Genomic DNA, 14,783 nt, shown 5'->3' with positions numbered 1-14,783 from the left:
GTTTCTTGCTAATTTTGGGTTGCTTTAGCTGAAAATAATAGTAAAAAATTCGTAAAGCTTTTTTTCCAAGAAATTTGGTGTAAACTAAACTTCTAGGTTTCAAACATACTGAATAAAATTTCTAAAATTAAATTTAAAATATTAATGAACCCTGATCCTAACTTTCAATCAAAAAGTTTATAAGTTAAATAATGAAATAAAAAAAAAGTCAGTCAGTTTTATATTTGTTAGAATCTCTACTTTCTGATGGCATAACAAAAAGACATTTATAACTAAATATTGTAAATTTGCTCAGAAAACGGAAAAAAGACCGGATGCATGTAGTCATTACAAAAATATTTTTCCAAATTTCGAAAATACACCTCATAGATTAAACGATATATACGGTAAGAAATCAGTACGATATGTATTTGGGTCAATATATTTGGCATCTGGGTACTTGAAATGTCCGATTTCGACAATTTTTGGATGTAAGATGAAATACCTTGAGGGTATTATTTGTGCAAAGTTTTGTTCTCATAACATTGTTGATGTTTGGATGATGTTTTTCAAATGGAATTTAGAAGTTATATAATTATACTTAAGTTGCATATAACAATATGGGGAATACGCGTAGCGTTAGTGTTAGTTGTCAGCGGATTTTGTCTATTTTCGTTATGTTTAATAGGAATGTTTTGCCAAATTTCTTTTAAATCGGTCAAGTAATTCCTGAGGTATATGGTTTCACATAAGTGTGGGCGGTGCCACGCCCCTTGTCAATTCTTATATAAAGCCTTTCCATACCACCACAGATGCTAAAGAGACTTTTTTCGAGCACGTTTTCTTCATTTAACTTAAGCGGTTCAGAGAATATGGGTATTTAATTATTTACAGAGCAGGACCACGCCCAACTTGCGAACTAGTCTCTCAGCTTTGAGATATCAATCTGAAAATGTTCACTAGTTTTTATTTAGGACAACACTATAATCTCTTGTGAACAGACAGCTATATCATTTAGATGCCGCATAAACTGTTCTATCAGAATTAAGATAAAGATCTTCATAAACTATTTTTTGTGTAAAGTAATCCCAATTCTCTTTGAAGCTTGTTTATGGGGAACAGCGCGCTGGAAAAAAAGAGCAAAACCGCTATAAAAACCATTGGTCGGTCAAGTTTCAATTATAGACAAAGTTGCCATAAGAAATGCACGTGGGCTGAGTTTTATATCAGCCATGTAGCCGCAGTTAATTTTTTTTTTTTCGTTTTTTATTGAAATTAACAAATCGAACCATTTCGATTTTTTTTTTTAAATTTTTCATAAAAATGGAAAATTGTAACTAATTTAAATAATCAGAACAACAAATATATTTTGTATAATAATAAGTTTTTTTAATTTTTGGTACGTCTTTATAAATATTACAATCACTTTTGTTCATTGAAACATACCTAAAAAAAACTAAAAAATAATTTTTTAAAAATTTGTTTAAAAATATTTGGCATTTTTAAACAAATAAAATTATAAGTGGTTTTGTTTATTGAAAACAAAAAACTAAAAAGAAATCAAAATGTAGAATATGAGAATTTCTTTTTTTTTGCTAAACAAATTAAAACTATTATCGTCAGTAAAAAAAGCTCTAATTAAAAAAAATTAAATTAAATAATTGTTGGGAATTTTTTTTAAACTTTAAAAGTAACTAAATTTAGTAGCAAGCAATTTTATAGTGATAAGCAAATAATTATTCGCATATAATTATCATTTATTGTATTTTCCGTATAAATCTTCGGCATATGGTATATCTTCGCATAACAGGTCAATTGAAACTTCCCGGCCTGACACGAAGATGGCGCTACTAGAATAAAATTCATATGAATTTAAGGTTATATATACAGTGGGGAGCAAAAGTGATTCCACGATCAAAATTTTCATGTTTGAGCGCGCATAAAAAATAAACGAATGAAATAAATGACAAACACTTTTTTTCTTGAATATCTAATGGCATAGTTATAATTCAAAAACAAAAAAAAAAAAAAACGGCATGTACTCAGTTTTGCACCATCCGTTATTCGCACATATTTTTACTGTTCTTACTTTCTTATCAGCAATTGACCTGCAGATTTACCGTTATATGTATTTTTGTATTCATTATTCGTTGTCATAATTCAGAGAATCACTCTTTTCCACAAGTTTGTAGTCAATTTATTGATTTGGAAGTTAGTCTCTAACTTGTTCTTGAAAAATGAAGAAGCTGTCTCCAGATAAAGAAAATAGTATTGTTTCCCTGATTAAGAGTGGCTGTTCGACACGCACTATTGCTGAGAAACTGCAAGTTAGTCAATCAGTGGTAGTCAAAGTGCCGAAAAGACAAAATGCTTGTGTTGAAAACATGTTGAATGGTCGCCGCCGCCTCCTAACAGACTCTGACGCTCGACTTATGACGTCCAAAATGAGGAAAGATAAGCTTTTAACGCCAGCAGAGGCTTCCAAGGAAATAAATAAAGGAGTAAGTCGATGGACAGCTAGAAGAGCGCTGGGTAGGATTGGTTACGTCGCAGCTGTGAAAAAAAACAAACCAGCTTTATCCGAGAAAAATGTTAAGGCACGACTAAAATTCGCAAATGCACACAGAAACTGGACAGTTGAAGACTGGAAACGTGTTATCTGGTCTGACGAATCCAAGTTTAACCGTTTTCAATCGGATGGTAAACAGTACTGTTGGCGTAGAACCGGTGACAAGCTTCAAAGGCATTACGTTTTGCAAACCCAGCTTTCCAATTTTCTTGACCAGTGTGCGTATCCAGAGCATGAAATCACTTTTCAGCAAAATGGGGATCCCAAGCACACTGCGAAAATTGTAAAAGAATGGCTGGGAAACCAAAATTTTAAGGTGATGGAGTGGCCAACTCAAAGTCCCGACCTCAATCCAAAACCTATGGTCAATTGCGAAGGGACGGCTCGGACAGTATCAATCAGCCCCATCCAACCTAATCGATGTTTGGGAGCGTGTTGAACTAGAGTGAAATAATATTCCGAAAGGAATTGTTGAAAATCTAGTTGCGCGCATGCCGGAACGTATAAAAAATGTCATAGAGAATAAGGGTCTATGGACAAAATATTAATAATGCATTTCGCGGATGGTGCAAAACTGAGCATATGCCGTTTTATTTTTGTTTTTGAATTATAACTATGCTATTGCCTCTGTTACTATTTTGCTATTTTGTCATTTACTTCATTCGTTTATTTTTTATGCGCGCTCAAACATGAAAATTTTGATCGTGAAATCACTTTTGCTCCCCACTGTATGTACATATATATATATACAAATTATCCGGATGAAGAGACGACTTGAAATGTGAGTGTTACCTGTCTCTCTGTTATATGTTCATGAAACTTGGTATGCGGGTTCCTTGGAAGAAAAAAAAATTACGAGTTAGTAGATGGGCGTAATAGGACCACTGCCACGTCCACAACACCGAAAACGTATAAAGTGTCCTAATGTCGTATGCACCAAATTAAGATATAGAACTGTAATTTCGAAAAGCTGATCGCAGCAGCAAGTGACATTTAAGGGAAAACTTTTTAGGGAGCGTGTCACCGCGCACTTTTATCTGAAATCACGTAGTCCGGGACCCGACCGATTGAATTAAATGCGTAACATTCTTCTCACATGCCTATGTCACAGTGCGAAAATGAAAATCGATTCTATGTTCGATCTGATTCTTACACTTTCCAGTACACAAATAAAGAAGCAATCAATATAACGGCATTCAACGTTGCACAAATAATGCTTTTAAATTATGCCTCCTTATGACCAAAAATTGTGTAAGTCCAACCAAAAATTTGACAAGCCACTAGGTACCGAATATGGGCTCCACATATTATATTATATTTATAGTTGACTTTTGACTGAAAATGTGGTATATGCTATTGAAATTAAGAGATAAGCCTTTCTAAATGATAGTATATCTGTGTATCAAAAATAGACGGAATCGGGAACTCGCCCTTGAGCCTTTATATGCCTTGTATAAAGATTTTCGAACATGTGGCTGACTTTATACGGCATATATCGGCCAACATGTAAGTTAACTCAATGAAAATTAAAGAGCGAAAACTTGACAAACATAACTAATATCAGGATTTTCGGCTGACCCCGGCTGACTTTATTTATTATTATGTAAGGTACCTTGATGAAACCCAGGAAATATTATTTTAGTATATGGCATGATAATAGAATTTGGTATTGCTTAAAATAGACAAAATCGAGTCAATAATACCGCAACACCGTTATACTACATATAATTATTTTTGTTTTTCTAACAATCCTTATGCCGAATATGTCGCTCAGAGTATGAGTTATCCGATCCTCTGGTTGACGTTTTACACTTTAAGCTAGTTCCTTGGCTTTGTTTACTGCAAGTTGCCTTTCTTTACTTGTTACTGACTGCCTTAAAAAAGGAAGGACCATAGACAGATTTTACAGAGAATTTACAGAGAATTTACACAGACGTTATTACATAGCATTACAAGGCACTGAAATCGTTGACAAAAATCCGAGAATTGATCTTCAAATTGCCTCTGCATTCACTGCATTATTCAGATCTGAGCCCTGCGAATATTTTCTGGTTTCAGGTATCAAAAGAATGCTCGCTGGGAAGAAATTTTTGTCGAATAAAGAGAGGATCGCCATAAGTAAGGCCTATTTTGAAGCAAAGGTCTAATCCTACTGCAAAAATGGTATCAAAAAGTTGGAGCGTCGCTATAATCAGTGCATCACGCTTGAAGGGAATTATGTTGTATAAAAAAAGGGATTTTGCCCAAAAAAAATGCATTTTACTGCGATAGGCTAGGCACTTTTCAATTGACGTGGTTCATATAAAAAATTCGAATGCTTATATTTTAAGTTTCAAAATATATATATAAGAAATTTAATTCCTAATTGAAAACATTAATACAATTGAGGTCTTAACACATGACATTTGACTTTCAATTTAATTCGCATTATTTGAAAGCGCACATTTTGAAAATCATCAACTGCTTTGATTGAAGAAAAAACGCGCTGCCTTTATTGCGGTAATTTGTCACGGCTTAATTTCGTTGAAGCGCACATTCGAGAAAACAATGAAAAATTCATACAAGAAGAGATTATAAAGCACACAAGCACACGCTTGAATTATAACAAATATTCAAATGCAGATATGTATATGTGTGTGTATGTATGATAAGCCGCCCGAACGCAACAGCGTGGAATTACAGTTAAATCGCATTCGTTTTAATTTAACTGCCACCTTCATTTCAATGCCCAAAAGCGAGCGCAACACAATTCCCCTTGGACGCATGCTAAACCGTTATCAGCGCGACATGCGCTGCCCCTCAAACTTATCAAATGGCGCACATGTGTGTATTAGTATGTGTGTGCTTGTGTTTCCACATTTTCGAAACGCTAAAAAGTTAACAACACTTTTTGTGCTGTTTGTTGTTTTTGTTTTCAAATATAAGCAAGCCATTTTGTTGTTGTTACCTGTGTGGTTGTTATGCTTAAGCTTGCTTGTTGCTTTTGTAAACAACAAACACTGTTGTTGTTATTGAAAAGTTGCAATTTTCTTAAGAACTTAAGAACTGCCAAACTACGCGGATTTTCCAAAACAAGTTTTTCAATAAAAAAAGCAACGTTAGTTCAACTTCTGCTGTAGCACATACATAAATAATGTTTACCGTTATATTTGTAAACAAGCGTATTTCTATTTAATATGCCCGTTGTGTGGTCACTTTGTGCGGTTTTTGGTTTTCCACTCAATTAATGCTGTTGATCTCCGCTGCACTGTGTTTGAAGTCCTTCAAACACAAGTTAACGGTAAATTTTATTTTCAATTCCGCACACAATTTCCGTTAAATTGTTAAGCTGCTCATTTATTTTGCCAGACACTTTCACTGTTTGCCTTTTGTATTTATATTTTGGTGTTTTTTTTTCAATATTTTTTTCTTATGATTTTCGCTTGGTCGCTGCTGCTTTCGAACTTGTACGTTCAACACGCTACGCGTTCCCGGGAAAACTGTTTTTCACTTGATGCATGCGCTGCCTCGAAAGTGTGTGACTTGAGTACGCGCCGCACACACACACACACATACCGTTATATACAGTCAACAGCACGCACTCTCCCACACACGCATTGGTTGTATGCCACAGCGCATTGCCGTTAGTTCGCTATCTGCTCCGGGAAAAAGCGCTTTCATTCCATATTGTTGTTGTGTAGTTTTTGTTGTTGTTAGCACTGTGCATGTACAGGTCTATCCCGAAGTTGTTGTGCGAGTTTGCGGCGAATTCGCTGTTGGGTTAGCTGCCGCTGCGCTGAATTGCGGCTTGAAATGAGAGAGCGCGCAAATATGTGCGTGCTTTGAGAGCTTTTATAACTGAATGCGAAAGCTTTCTCATTTTATTTGCTGTTTTGTATTAACTGTTTTACGGTTCAAGTTTAGTGTGGTAATAAGTACTTTTGAAAATTTGGTTTCAATATTAAAACTTAATTAAAAATTAAAGTTTTTTAAAATTTTTTTAAAAATTAAAACTTTCTTGAAAGCTTTTTTCAAAAAATTTCTTTAATTTAATAGTGCAATAAATACAATTTTTCTACCAAATTTTTAATTTGGAAAGTTTTCTTCGCATTTTGCAAAGCATAAAGGAGGAACGTTCAAAAACAAAAACACTCGAAAATCAATACGGGGTTCCGTTAGATCGTTACCGCTCTGATATCATTATTTTTTAAGTTTTGAAGCTGAAGATTATGGTATTTGAAGAACTATAATGGCGAAAAAAGTGTATAAACTCATATCTATTATATTTTTTAGAAAAAGGGAGAAGTAGGTATGGTGGTGCCTCGATTCTTCCCATTTTCCACGTGTAGTATAAGAACGTCAAGAGAATGCTGTATATAAAATATTATCAATAGCTGATTCGATATACAATTTTATCATGTAAGACATTATGTAGTCTTTGACTACCGAGTCAACGGATCCAGAGAAAAATGAAAGAGGTTTCAAAGGCGATCCCGAAGTTAACATAAACAGTGCTAAATATATATCTCTTCAAGCCAAGTTTTCAGTAAAATAATTTTTTTTTGTTCTGGCTGCAAATTTTTAAAAGCTTTCAATCCTATAAATCGACAAAATAACGGATTAATATTTTTATGAAGTATTGCCACACTTTTAATTATTTATCAGTTTAAATTTTTATTTTGTTTACTGTAAATTTTTAAATAGCTATGAGAACTTAAAATCGATGACAGAACTGATTAGTATTAGGTCAAAATATTGTTATGAAGTGTTGCCACACTTTTAATTTTTTTTTATAAATTTAAATTAATTAAATATATAAACATAGGCATATAATAATAATGGGCAAAACGTTACAATTTACAACATTTTTGCAGATAATTTTTTAAAATGGTTGCCACCTGTTTGAAAATTTAAATTAAAATACAAAAAAAATAAGGTAAACACATTATTTTGTTGATTTACAATGAAGAATAAAGCTTACAGTTTTAAATATTTTTTGAGTAGGGTTACCAACTGTTTAAAATTTATAAGTTTTGAAAAATAAAATTTAAATGCTAATATATACATATATATATACATACATATGTGCGTCAAATAAAACTGCATCATGTTGGTAATAATTTAAACAAGAGTTGCCACTTGTTTAAATTTTTAATTAAAAAAAAAAATTGCAAGCTTAAGAAACAGCAGATTATTGGCATCAAGCGTAAGAATCAGTATTATAAGTGAAAAAAGTATTTTTGGGAATGAATGTTTAAAATGGTTGCCATCTGTTTGTAAATATTAATTGATAAGCAAAAAAGTACTATTAGATAAAAAAACGGGGGAATAAAGCTTACAGTTCACAATACTTTTTGAATAGGGTTACCCAACTTTTAAAATTTATAAATTAATATAATTTTTTAAGTAAAAAAATAAAAATGTTATTAAAATATGTTTGTCAAATAAAACAACATTATGTTGGTAACACTTTAAACAAGAGTTGCCACATGTTTAAAATTTTTAATTTTGAGAAAAAATGTTAGATTAGGAAACAACATATTATTGGCATCAAAAGTAAGAATCAATATTATTGTTGAAAAAAAAAATTTAACAGAGTTACCAGATGTTTGAAAATCTTAAACTTTAAATGAAAATACATATCAAATGGAATAATATAACTTCAAAATGATCATATAATATATGATCAAAATGCTTTTTGGCTAAGGTTACCAGCTGTTTAAAGTTAATTTTTTTCTATAAAACAAATAAATAAATTAAGAACATCAAATGACAAAGATTTTTCTTGGAAATATTTTAGACATGGGTTGCTGGCTGTTTAAAATATTAAACATACCAAAATTTATAAACATTGTACTTTACAATCAAAATTAGAGGTTAAAGAAACAATGGGGTTACCAGATATTTCAAAAAAATTTATAAAATGTATAACAAGATCTTTAAAAATAAATAAAATAAAACATTAAGTAACTGTTTTAATACAATAAAATATTATGTGATCAAAAGGCCTTTTGGGCCAGGGTTACCAGCTGTTTAAAATTTAATTTTTTTAGAACACAAATTATTAAATTATGCTTATTAAATGATGTAGTTTTCCCCGAGAAATATTTTATACAAGAGTTGCCACCTGTTTACAATTTTTAAGGCTAAAAAATTAATATAGTGAAGAAACCACACATTATTGTTATAAAAGGAAAGAATCAAGGTTACAGTGGAAATTATTTTCAATAGGGTTGCCAGATTTTTCAAAAGTGTTCACATTTGAATAAATAATATACATAAAAGCAAAACAGCATACTGTCAAAAATATTTTGTTAAAGAGTTGCCAGATTTATCCAGAACAAGCATACCGGCAAAAATATATTGAAAAGGAGTAGCCAGATTTTTTAAAATTTTAAATATTTGAACAAACAAATAAATAAAACAGAATAATATAAAAGTAAAACAGCATTCTGACAAAAATATATTAAAAAAGAGTTGCCACTGTTTTTTTAATTCAAAACTCATGTTTAAGGTGTCGAAATAATGATTTATAACTGTTGTTTTGTTGAAACTGGCATATACATATGTACATATATGGATTATGTCGACATACTTGTATTAACTAACGTTTATTAGTTCCTTTGAGAAGTTTTGAATTTTAGTTGTTGTTGTATTTTTTGTATTATTATTGCATATTATGCCAGCTATTTATGTATGTCACACACAATGTGAAGCAACTAATGATTTAAGTGCGGTTTATTAAACAATAGCAAACATTAAAGTGTCCACTTAATGCACCGCATCAGCGGTGACCAACTCAACAGTCGCCATTTACTGGCAACAACAAAGCCAAAATGTAAATAAAAGAAAATTACACCGTGTTCCATGCTGTTCAAGGGCTACTCCCTTCAGCAGCTTCACTCGTAAAAGCAAAATGCGTCTCTCTGTGCGAAGTAATAGCAGTAAAGCGGCGGCCAGGTGGGAGCACTGCTGGATGGCACTAGCTATTTGATTTCCACGCTGCTGCAGCTTGTTTTCCACAGCAACAATGGCGCGTCATTACACTCGCTTTTGCCGCTGACATTGGTGATAACACAGCAGCGCGTGAGCTTTCTCTTTTCCCTTCACCCCAAACTGCTGCTGATCCGGTTGGCGTGCAGAGCTGCCTGACTGCCTGATCTCAGCTTTCAAACGAAAGTCTTACCGTGGTGTCATGTCTGGGTTTACCAAAGAGATTTCAACCAAAGCGCTTGTCGCACCACATTCACGCACGCACACACACACAGATACACAGAGTGTTGTCGCGGGCGCAGCGCTGCTGAGGCGTGTGCGGCGAGGGTGTGCTGGATAAATGTCGCTTCAAGTTGCATTAAATAATAGCAAGCTCACGGGTTTTTATTTGTTTGCTGTTTTTTTTTTACTTTTGTTTTTGCTTTTTGCATTGTTACTTCAACGCTTTGTTGGCATGGCTTGTTGCTTCCTCCTTCATTAACGCCTTCTGCTGCGCGAGTGCTACAGTTGAAATGACACATTTTCACATTTCATTTACGACCACACATATAATTTAATTGTTTACATATATCTAAATGTATATGTGTGTGTGAGTGTATATGTGTATACATGTGTATATATATTTATGAAGATTTGTCTGTATGTGTGTTTAAAATTATTTAATGCTTTGTGCATTCACTTTTATTTGCCATTTTGAAGGTTGGCAGTCAAAGTTGCTCATACGCCGTGTAACACGCGGTATTGTTTGCATATAAGCAAGGGGTGGTATACATGCATAAAAAGCGGATATGAGAGGGTTAAAAAAAGAACTTAATAGAAAATGAAAACTTGCTTCTTTTAGCATAAAAGCGCATAAAAAGATCTAAATCATGATTTTGGGAAGTCAATTTGTATGGCAGCTATATGCTATAGTGGACGATCTAATCAATTTCTTTTGAGATTTGTAATATTGATTGATATAGTAATAATCCGTGCCGAATTTCGTGTCAATGAATTGCCAAATAAAAAAAATTTTCCATACGAGAACTTAATTTGGATCGATCAGTTTATATGGAAGCTATATGTTATAGTGGTCCGATTTAAACAATTTTTTTGGAGATTATAGCGTTGCTTTCAGCAATAATCTGTGCCGAGTTTCGTGAAGATATCTGTGCGAATAAAAAAGTTGTTTATACAAGCATTTGATTTTCAACGGTCAGTTTGTATGACAGCTATATGAAATAGTGGTTCGATCTGTACAATTCGTTCAGAGATTATAGATTTTGCTGGGACGACAACCCATGCCAAATTTTGTGAAGATATCTTTTCAAATAAGAGAGTGCTCCATACAAGGACTTGTGTTTGATCGGTTAGTTTATATGGCAGCTATATGCTATAGTAATCCCATAATGGCCGTTCCGACAAATGACCAGCTTCTTAGAAAGAAAAAGATGTATGCAAGATTTCAGATCGATATTTCAAAAACTAGGGGACTAGTTCGCGTATATGCTATACAGACGGAAAAGAACAGAATTACTATATATGAAGTAAATGGCTTAGCCTGCCAACTGCTGTTAACTTATATAAGATATATACTTTATTATGACCTCGAAAACTTTTTATAGGCGTTTCAAACTTCATGACAAAACTTACAATACCATTTCCAAGGTATAAGTTACTACTTTCAAACTTATTAAAAATAATATTTCTGAGCCACCCTGTGTTGTGGTAGTACGCTTTACGCAGTTCATGGTAATTTTACGATTTTAATATTCATTTGATGAGCAGCTTAAGTCATTTACAATTTTATCTTCTGTTCTCATTTTAATTACATATATAGTATACCTACATAATCTTACACACACACCCACACACAATCTATTATACATAACTACATGAAGCACCCATATAATTCAATACTCTTCAGATATTTTTAATTAAAATGAAATATATTTTTTTGATTATACATATATCTGCTTAAATGGCTGATATATTCAAATTTCTTAGAATGTGTAATGAAATTACTTTTTGTGGCTTTAAGCATGTAATTTAAATAGCTAAAGGCTATTAAAATATTTTGACGTGATTTATTGGTAGAGTTTGGTCGACCGAAACGAATGAAAGAAAGAGATAGCAATATATTAAGAATTAAGAGAGTAAAGGTAAGATATTCTCTGACACAAAGTTACTTTTAGCTGCAAAACTTTCACCCAAAAATTTGTCTAAATTTCGAAACACAATCGTTCTAGTTGTTCAATGCTTAGCAACTGTCCACATACCGAGAAGAAGATTCTTAAAGACGAATGGTCTCGCCAGCAAAACTGACCTATTTCAAAAGTACTTAGTGGTCTTGAGACAGCTTTGTGATCAAATTTAACGCGGACCGGTCCCTTACAACTTGATTTTTTGGTACAGGTGTTGTTTTTTTAGTTTGATCTCTATACATCAATTAGAGTGTATTTGACATTCTATGAAATCACGACTACGGAGTCATTGAACGTACCACATTGTAGAATCGTTTTTTGAGAGCTTACTTTATCACAAACAAAAGTATTTGGGTGGCACAAAACCTTCAGTGAAGATCGTGAAGTCATCGAAAACGTGGCTTATACGAGTCGTCTAAAAACCCCTGTTAATGTCGATAACAGCGAAAAAGTTAAAGAAATAGTGCTTGAAAATCGTCAAGTTGGCATCAGAGATTTCCACGCTGCTTCAGAGATAACTGAGGATCTCAATATGTCTTATTCATCGACACAACAAATTTTTGGTTAATTTTTTGGGCATTAACCGCGTCAATACTAAACTTCTACTAAAATATCGGAGTCTTCTACAAAAACGACGTAAATTAGAGGTAAGGAAAATACAAGATGAAGCTTATAGTTTTCTTTGATTACCGCAGCGTGGTTCACCATGTATTCGTTCCATCAGGTGAAACGTTCAATAAGGATTACTACTGAACTATTTCAGAGTGTACATTTCCACAGTTTTGGGCAGAAACTGAATTGATTATTTATCGTGATAATATGCCGTCATATTCTAGCGATTTGTTGACTAACTTTTTGGCCGGACACGAAACGAAAGTCATCATTCAGGCAACATACATGCCAGAATTGGCTCCCTGTGATTTTTTTTTATTCTTGAAGCTTCGAAGCCATTAAAAGTCATTCGCTGAAGTCCATTGGATTAAGCTTTGACATCCCTATATTGGTTCAACAGGAGCTTATTTTCAAGGCAATAATGCAGATAAAAAAATTTGTTTTTCTGTTTATCTAAATAAACATTTAGAGTTTTGGAAAATATTTTCAAACGAAATATTTTTATTCCTTACGCTTCCAAAAAAAATTTGGCAAGGCGATCGGAGTAGAATGGGCAGTTATAACGGGTGATCCATATTGGCAACACCAGCACCCATTCTGAGACCCAGCATTCATTATTGCATAATATACGACCGAATAGACCACGTCTAGCACGCAGTGTCGATTCCGCGCCATTCGCATACACTCGAACCGACGTAAGGATAATTTAACGTATTTTGCGTCGAGATCCTAAATTGAAAGCGTACAAAATACAGCATGTGCAAGAACTCAATGGGTTCTGGGAAAGATCTAAGAAAATTCAACATTTTTAAGCCAAATTTTTTTTAGCGATGAGGTTCATTTTCGGCTCAATGTGTATGTAAACAAGCAAACTTGCCACATTTGGGACGAAGAGATTCAAGGGCTGCCATTTCATCCAGAAAAAATAAGGGTTTGGTGTGGTTTGTGAGCCGGTGGAATCATATGTCTTTAAAAATGATGCCGGTGATTTGAAGATTAGTATTGAAGCTCGTGCTCTCGGCGACATTTGGTTCCATCAAGACGGTGCCATTTCCCACAGATCACATTAATCAGTGAATTTATTGACAGAACACTTCGGTGAACAGATAATTTTACGTTTTAGGCCGGTCGATTGGGCACCAAGATCATGTGATATCACACTGTCATTCACCAGTTACCAGTCGAAATGCTCGAACGAGTCATCTGAGATGCAGCCGTGGCCAACATTTGAAAGAGTTAATTCTCAATAAATACATAAATGCCAAGGGATGTTCTTTCGAATGATTGTAAACATTCCTCATTCAATTTGAAGTTTCTGTGTTTTTCTTTAAAAAGTAGGAAACCTCGAAATGTAGCACCCTTTATATATAATTACTGGGATTCCGATGATCTGGTTGAAGTTTTACACCTTAAGGTGTTTCCCTGGTTTTGATTCTTGCAAGTTGCAAGAGTATAAAATGCCTGAACTTAGCCCTTCTTGACTTGTTAATGTTGATGTTACTTCGAAAATTCTTCGGAATTTGAATTAAAATCTCAAATTTTGGGGAGGGGATTTTGACAACCACAACACAAGGATACACCACTGAATAGTTCATACCTTATGAATGCATTTCCTTCTAGAATTTCTTGATACAGTGTGAAAATTAGTTAAAAGAGGAAAAATAAAATTGAACTCCTGTATATAAGTTACTTTTGGTATCACGAAAAGTGCTTTAACTTTCTGAAAGTTAAGAAAGATTGTTAGAAATGTGAAATCAACATCAAAGACGGTGTAACAAACTGGCAAGTGATTATGTCAAAAGTTGAGTAAAGGATTTTAGGAAAAAAAGAGCGTGATATCATTAACATTAACTTTAAGCCTTCAAGATACAGATGCAAAGGACCCTTTTAATTATAGTAAAGTATTTGATCGGCACAAGAAGAATAATTGAAGTTAAGGGTTTGGTGTGGTTTGTGAGCCGGTGGAATCATATGTCTTTAAAAATGATGCCGGTGATTTGAAGATTAGTATTGAAGCTTGTGCTCTCGGCGACATTTGGTTCCAACAAGACGGTGCCATTTCCCACACATCGCATTAATCAGTGAATTTTTTGACAGAACACTTCGGTGAACAGATAATTTTACGTTTTAGGCCGGTCGATTGGGCACCAAGATCATGTGATATCACACTGTCATTCACCAGTTACCAGTCGAAATGCTCGAACGAGTCATCTGAGATGCAGCCGTGGCCAACATTTGAAAGAGTTAATTTTCAATGTTCTTTCGAATGATAGTAAACATTCCTCATTCAATTTGAAGTTTCTGTGTTTTTCTTTGAAAAGTAGGAAACCTCGGAATGTGGCACCTTTTATATATAATTACTGGGATTTCGTTGATCTGGTTGAAGTTTTACATCTTAAGGTGTTTCCCTGGTTTTGATGGTTTACTTCGAAAATTCTTCGGAATTTGAATTAAAATCTAAAAATTTT

The 14,783-nt window shown here is 33.6% G+C and overlaps 1 protein-coding gene across 1 annotated transcript in view; it reads right to left on the bottom strand.

Moving 5' to 3' along the window:
• The window catches only part of LOC126758559 (ras-related protein Rap-2a), a 109,434-nt gene extending 103,425 nt beyond the window's left edge, over positions 1-6,009 (bottom strand). The window contains exon 1 of the mRNA XM_050472877.1: positions 5,496-6,009. The gene's annotated coding sequence lies outside the window, so the exon portion shown is untranslated. The remainder of the gene's footprint in view (positions 1-5,495) is intronic.
• Positions 6,010-14,783: the final 8,774 nt, after the last annotated feature.

Source organism: Bactrocera neohumeralis, chromosome 5, assembly GCF_024586455.1.
Source record: "Bactrocera neohumeralis isolate Rockhampton chromosome 5, APGP_CSIRO_Bneo_wtdbg2-racon-allhic-juicebox.fasta_v2, whole genome shotgun sequence".
Lineage (NCBI taxonomy): Eukaryota > Metazoa > Arthropoda > Insecta > Diptera > Tephritidae > Bactrocera > Bactrocera neohumeralis.
Note: the sequence above shows the minus strand (reverse complement) of the source record. Positions and strands in the feature narration are given on the sequence as shown.